This window comes from Hordeum vulgare, chromosome 7H (genome assembly GCF_904849725.1).
Source record: "Hordeum vulgare subsp. vulgare chromosome 7H, MorexV3_pseudomolecules_assembly, whole genome shotgun sequence".
Classification (NCBI taxonomy): Eukaryota; Viridiplantae; Streptophyta; class Magnoliopsida; order Poales; family Poaceae; genus Hordeum; species Hordeum vulgare.
Genome location: NC_058524.1, coordinates 21,869,710 through 21,877,172, shown reverse-complemented (window position 1 = coordinate 21,877,172; position 7,463 = coordinate 21,869,710). Strand labels below are relative to the sequence as shown.

Below are 7,463 nucleotides of genomic sequence, written 5' to 3'. Positions count from 1 at the left end.
AGGATTCAGGAGACCTGTTGCCGCGACGTGCTTGGTGGACCCAAGACCATGAATCTCGTAGCTTGACCTTCAGCAGGCACCAATAATGCTACACCTACTAATTATTACGTGAGTTTACGTGATGACTCAGATGGAATCCGACGTGGCCATGAGAGCGCCCGCGCGCAGCGCGCTGAGAAAAGGGCGAAGAAAATTCTGCTCCCACGAAAAGTTATTTGCGGAGAAAAAAATCAAACCGCTGCGCACCCCTTTCCCTCCCAGGCGAACGCCGACTCGCACAGATCGGCCAGCCAAACGGCGAGTTCCCAAGTGGCAGGCCGACGCGGTGAATTCCCTATCGATGGATGTGGTGGTCTCGTTCGAGGCGCCAAGACGGGCTACTCTGAGGCGGCGAGGCGACATCCTTCGCGTTGGATGCGTCATGGCTGGCTCCTCCGATGCGGGGAGGCAGTCAGCATCTTCACGTCCGGCTCCTCCTAGGTGGCGATGCAGCTTCCTCGTATGGATGCATTCAGTACCGGCGGCGTCATGGTCGAGCCCTGTGAATCCCAGCATCGCGTACTGACTCGTCGTGTGGCGGGCGGCGGCCAACCGCGTTGTGTTCGAGCCATGTGAAGCCCAGTACGGCGTACATTGGGGCAACCTGGATGATCTCTGCCCCGGCCAAAATTACTACAATGTTGAAACTTGTAGGTTAGCAGTTGTACCTCCTCATGTTCTGAATTTGTGCAAGTTCTGAATTTTGTGCATTCTCTGAATATTGTTCAGTTTTGCAGGGACTGGACTATGAAGAGTTACACAATCTAGCCAATCATTCTCTGTGTAATCTCAGAGGACACTAGAAGTGCCGTTTAACCAAATCAAAAGAGAAGGTTGCAGATTATGCGTATATCACTCGAAGAGGAAAAACGTGAATATGCAACTTGTAAACAAAGATTGCTTATGTAGTTTTTCGTGATTGTAACATGTACCACTGTAATGAAAAATCATGAATAAGAAATTTGTTTGATGGAAACACACATGCTTATGTACAACTGTTCTGCTATTGATTGTTGAGAATGACTAATAAGAAGTACCAGGTTGCTGTCAATTTAGACAGTCTTGACATGGAAGCCTCCTTACACAGTCACACCACATATTCGTGAAGAACAGTAAAAGAAGGGCACATATGGCATATAAATGGCAAATAACAAATGTGTGAGACAAAATGGAAGCTATCAATCACAGGAGTTAGCCAGCAGCAATGCCAAGTGCTTTACGGGAAAGCCAACTGATAAAACATCGATTTGTGTACTCACTAGTGTGTGAGTGCCTTTCAATTATTACATCGCGAAGTGCATAGAAAAATATTGTATCTAACATCTTCAAATTACATAAATCATGTCTAATTCTGGTCCATTCTACTGTGAAGCCCTCCAACTCCATCAAAGTGTAAATCTGCAGGAGTCGATCCTTGCTGGACATGAAACAACATGCTTGTATATTCTCCCAGAATTGGAGGCATAACCGTTGTCGATGAACCTCCATATGGTATTGCAGCTGTCAGAGTTGGATTTATATTGGTTGTCATAGTGCCCAAGTCAAATGATCCCTACTCCAAATAAATTCATATAATGACATGGATTCTCAGGTATACTATAAATAAAACGATGAGAACCAAAGATACCTGAGCTATGTTACTACATGATCCGCCACCCAAATCAACAACTTCCCGACTCTGTTTTAGATTGCAAATCTGTTAGTTACAAAAAATAGATGAAATAATGTATTTGAACAACGAAGAACAATAATTAGATACCTCATGTTCCATAACATCTTGTTCTAGAATATCATCCTCTAATGATTTTCTTTTATTATTGGATCTTTTCTTGTTTAAATTGGTGGAGTGAGCCTGAAATAATTAAAAAATTAGTGCGTTTTAAGAAGAAGAAAAAGTAGCTTACGAATAAATGTAATATAGGCCGCAATACCTTCTGTTAAGCTTTCCTCTTCTCTTGTTCTGCCTTTTTCTTGTCCCTTTGTTCAGCTTTCTTCATCTCTTGTTCTGCTTTTTTCTTCTCTCTTTGTTCAGCTTTCTTCTTCTTCTCATTTGCTTGACGAATAAGCTTATCAACCTTTGATTCTTTTCTCAATGAAGGAGGACGTCCAACACATCTAACTAGTATTGGACTTAGAATAGTTTTACTTGTTATCTCCCCATTAGATGGTGCATCTTCCTGGGTAGCAACCGGATCATTATCATTTTCCAAAATTGAGTTGCTAGAGTACTCAATTTTGAGGGTGAGAAGCTTTTCAATCAAAGAATTGCACGAATCATCTGACATGGCGCCTAGCTCTGCAACTGGGTAGAAAGAATTGCACAATTTATCAAAACGTTTTGCAATAGGTGTGTCATCCATGCCGCCATATGTGCATCTGATGAAATTATGTTTTCTTTTCACATTCTTTTTCCACCGATCATGGATGTATTGTGGAGGAACCTCCTTGATTTTCATGTGAGTGAGCACACATAAGACATGCCTACAAAGAATACCTCTGAACTCAAAGCGACGACATGAACACTTAACTTCAAATTCCTCCTCATTGAAATATACATGGTACACAATATCTTTCCTCCATCCTTTTTCCTCGTCAATCAGCACATCCTCGATTATTTCATATGTTTCTATTGCCCCCTCCCTTTGCATTAACTTTCTATCACAGTACATAATGTCTGTTAGCTCTTGTTGAAATTCTTTGAACTTCAAATTTGTATAGGCTGATTGAAATTGCTTCTCAATGTCAAACCGTGTGATACAAGGTATAGTTGAATAGAAGGAATTAAAATCAGCAATATTCTCCTTCTCAACTTTATCACGAAGAGCATTCTCATATTGGGTAACAAAATGCTTCAATGTAGTCTTTGCATTAACATATCCATCAAAGAAGGCATTCATACTCTCACTACGTTGTGTAGTAGACATACCTGCCCAGAAGGCATCTTTCACAAATGCAGGAACCCAACGATTCCGATACTCATAAAGCCCTTTAAGCCAATCATTATCACCAAGACTATACTTCTCAAGCATATGCATCCAAGCAACTTCAAACTCTGTAATTGTTCATGAATCATAAACTGCATTGCCAATGGCAACCTTGATCCGATCATATTCATCATAGCCACCAAACTTCTCGGGTATTTTTTTCATTATGTGCCACAAGCACCATCTGTACCGAGCTTCTGTGAAAACTTCTTCCACACCATTCTGAATTGCTTTTGCTTGATCAGTTATAATAGCTTTTGGTTGACGATTAGACATGCATGTAAGCCATGCTTGAAATAACCAAACAAATGTTGCAGTATCTTCATTTGATAATAAAGCACACCCAAGTAGCACTGATTGGCCATGATGATTCACTCCAACAAAACAAGCAAAAGGCATATCATATTTGTTCATCAAATATGTTGTGTCAAAAGTAATGACATCATGAAAAGAGTCATACACTGCTCTACTTCTAGCATCAGCCCAAAAAACATTCCTAAGTCGGGATTCATCATCAACATCCATGACACTAAAAAAGTTTGGATTGGTTGATTGCATTTTGACAAAGTAGTCACGAACCGCTTCAGCATCACCACTACCAAGTTTTAACCTTCTTGTTTTTTCTAGAAAATTACGGCAACTTTTCTCGCCAAAAGTTAGGTTATCATGACCATCTGCTGCCACAACAAAAGAATTAAAATTCTTGTTTACTCGTATTCCTGCCCGGTCATTTAGTTCAAGCTTTCGCTTGACATGGAAAGGTAACTTCTTATTGCATCTGAACAACCGAGATTTATGTGGACTCAATGTGTGATTATGATCCAAAATAGCCTTTGAAAGATGAAGCTTCCCATCAGGACCACGTGAAACATTAATTTTAGCTTGACATCCAATCCCGGCTGTTGGATTTGGCTTCAACATATTTCTTGAGTTCGACAGAGTCTTCCCAAAGCGAGAGCAGGAAAGTGTAAGGTACTTCAGTTGTCCATTATCATCACTGTGTGAGCTTCTTCTCGTCACACCAAAACCTTTTGCTTTAGCATATTTGATGTAGTACTCTCGCACCTCATTCTCGGTGTCAAAGGTCATCCCCAATTCAGGGTCTCCAATTGACACGTCTGGTTGAGCTGCACTGTGTTCATGTACACACTCCACGTTGCTTTCATTCTGTTGCTTAGTGCCGTCATCATCGCTTGAAATAAACATGTCACTTGATTCTTGAATACGTATAGTTTCATCATCCATTCCTATAATCATGAAAAAATTAATTATTTTCGTTTCAAGGCAAAACTAAAATTGTGACAAAGTAGCCTAAATGCTGAAACGCTAACCCTGAAGTTGTGAACTTCCTACTGAACTTAACTAGATGATTAAATCAGTAAGACACATTACAACATGTACATGCAAAGGCGTTGGTCAAATGAAAACAAGATAAACGGTAGATGAAATATGTAAGATTGAACAAGAACCTAAGAGCAAGAGTAGCACAGCGGGAGCACACATTCTATGCATTAACTTGATCATGGACGAGACGGCGGCCGTAGCGCCAGCGCTATGCATTGACTTGATCAAGAAAGGCCAAAGAAGGATGGTAGAAAATGAACCTCGTCTCCTCCCCGTCCTCGTATAGTTTAGATGACTGACAACAGGCGGCGGCGATCGAAAGCAGGCGACGACGATCGAAAGCAGGCAACGGCGATCTGGTAAATCGAAAAAACGAAGCTGTATTTCTGTTGCGTAATTAGCGGCACGTGCTGCTTTATCTTTTTTTCTGCGCCCTTTTTTCAGCGTGTTGCGCGCGGGCGCTCTCGTAGCCACGTCGGATTCCATCTGAGTCATCGCGTAAACTCACGTAATAATTAGTAGGTGTAGCATTATTGAGCAGGCACTGTCCAAGAAGTTTCCAATACCTTCCATGCCTATGAGTAGTTTATATCACAGCCAAACATATATAAATAAAGTGTGTCGCATTCTCTGCGAGGACATATAAACATGGTGGTAAGACGAAACACTAGACTAGTGGCATGTAAGAACGAGAAAGATATTTATCAGAACTATTTGTACGGACATCTTTCATTATGAGGTGGCACGGTAAATCCGTAATGGAGGTGAGCAGGCACTCTTATCTCAGAAAAAAAACAAGGCTGAATTCCGAAATTTTAGTCATTGAAGAAGCACTACAACAAAAACTACCAACAAATAATTGCCGGTTGGTGAAAGTACTTCATTTATTACAGTAATATACCAACAAATATAAATAAGCTTATTTAGTTCCAGATAGATTTAAAATAGTTAGGTCACCCAATTGACGAATCAGTTACCAGCGATGGGTTCAAAATGCCTCCCAGTGAGCAGGCGGGCCATCGCTCGCTAGTGGCAACACAGTACCAGTGATGGGTACATTATGCACTCCTTTTCTTGCTAAATCTAATCTTTTTAGAGATTCCAACACAGATCACATACAAAACAAAATGATAGAATCTACACTATATAGTATGTGTGTATACTATCATACGTAGTCTGTATTAAAATCTCAAAAAATACTTATATTTAGAGATGGAAGTAGTACATGCAAATATTGTCTCAAAAAAATGTACATGCCAATAAATGGCACAAATACTCAGCGCAGTACACTGGTAAAGTTTTCATAATTTTTGTCCTAAAAACGGATTTCTACACATTTGTAGAAATCACCTTGGCACTTTACTTAAAACACCTCTCAACATATTTAGAAAAACCACATCAACATACATCACACATTCTCAATTGACATACATCAGACATTCCCGGCTTACATGCATTGCATATGCAAACACATATAACAAGTAATGCTGAAGTTAGGGCTGTCGTTACTAGTAACTACCGTAGTTATTAGCATTTGCTCGCCCTTGTAATGATATCCGGTTGGTCGTGGAGAACTCTATATAAGCTATCCTCGGGCTTCTAACCAAGGGTTCAACATTTTATAAAATCATATATTCTATAAGCAAACACCAGCCCCTCGAGGCTCGAGAAGTAAGGTTGTTACCACTCCCGAGCGGGCCTCGAACTCGTACATCTGAGTGTATCCACTGCGTCCTAGCTAGGCTCCACTCCCCGCTCGTACCCATGGTGTTATTGTCAGGATCATTCCCACGACAATTGGCAATTGGCGCCCACCTTGGGGCTGCGCGTTTAGCAAATCCGGCGCAGTAGGAGTTTTACCTTTTATGTCATCATGATGACACTCGGCGACGAGATCCTCTTCGGCTCTCACAGCTTTGTTGTGGACGACTCAACGTGGCTGCAGGACGCGCCGCTGGAAAACGACGCCATCCCTGCTCGAGGTACGTCGCATTTCAGCGCAGTTGGGCACGGGGTCCTGATCCAGCAGCTATTGGTGTCGTACCACTCGGTACCCCCACATCCCGCTGCAATTCATCGCAAGCGTTTCGGGCGTTCGCGGTTGCAGCGGTGGATCAAGCATGCGGTGGCCCACCAGGCCACTTCGGCACAAGTGACTATGCTCACTTCCGATGAGACCACTGTCAACCTCTTTCCGTCATCGAGCGACGAATCATTCGGCGACTCTGACTATGAAACCAGTGGAGACGCCTCGGAGGTCTTGATGGCCGACACGACGAGGGGAGGCAGCCCTGGATTTTCCGCGGAGAATTCTCCTCGGCGTGATGATGGAGAGCGTCGCCACGCCGACGACAATCATCACGTTCCGCAACCGCTCACGGAGCAGCATCAGGAGGAACTTCAGTGGAGGAGCGAGCAAGCTCTTTGTACCCCCATCACCGAAAATGCAACGGAGGAGATAGCATTGGAGAAGACGCGTCATGCCACTTTGGCCGAGCGCGAGCGTCTCGAGCGGCTCCAGCAATCACTCGACGCTCGGGCCGTAAGGGATCAGCCTGGCTCCAGTCACAATCGCCATGAGCAATTTTTGAACAACCGCCCACGCCATATTGAGGTGATGCGAACACCTCTACTGAATTTGGCCGCAACCACTCGGATTGTTGATTCTATTCGTTCGAGTGAGTCTGCAGCCGGAGAAGGCATTCAGGAGATCCAGGCTCTGCTGAAGACCGCCTTGCAACAAAACTCCGCGGTGTCATAGTCCCAGCCACTGTTCAAGAATTCGTCTGATTAATCAGTTAACTTTCTAGTTAATCATTACTCATAGGGTGACCGAATTGAATAACACCTATTCGTCGTGTTAACTTTCCATGACGATTAATTGACCAGTTAGACCGATTAATCAGTTGTCGTACCGATTAATTAGTTGCCAGACCGATTAGTCACTACTGGCGTATTAACTGGTGGGCAAACAAATCCCAAAATTTTGGCACATATCGCCTCCCACCCCCTCTTTCCACTAAATACCTAGGGTTTGGCCCTTCTCCCGCTTCCTCATGCTCCTGTCATCCCCTCCTAACCTGGCTGGTAGCTAGT

At 43.0% G+C, this 7,463-nt stretch overlaps 1 pseudogene; it reads right to left on the bottom strand.

Moving 5' to 3' along the window:
* Window positions 1–694: 694 nt before the first annotated feature.
* On the bottom strand, window positions 695–5,387 carry LOC123408065 (annotated as a pseudogene).
* Between the last annotated feature and the right edge of the window lie 2,076 nt (window positions 5,388–7,463).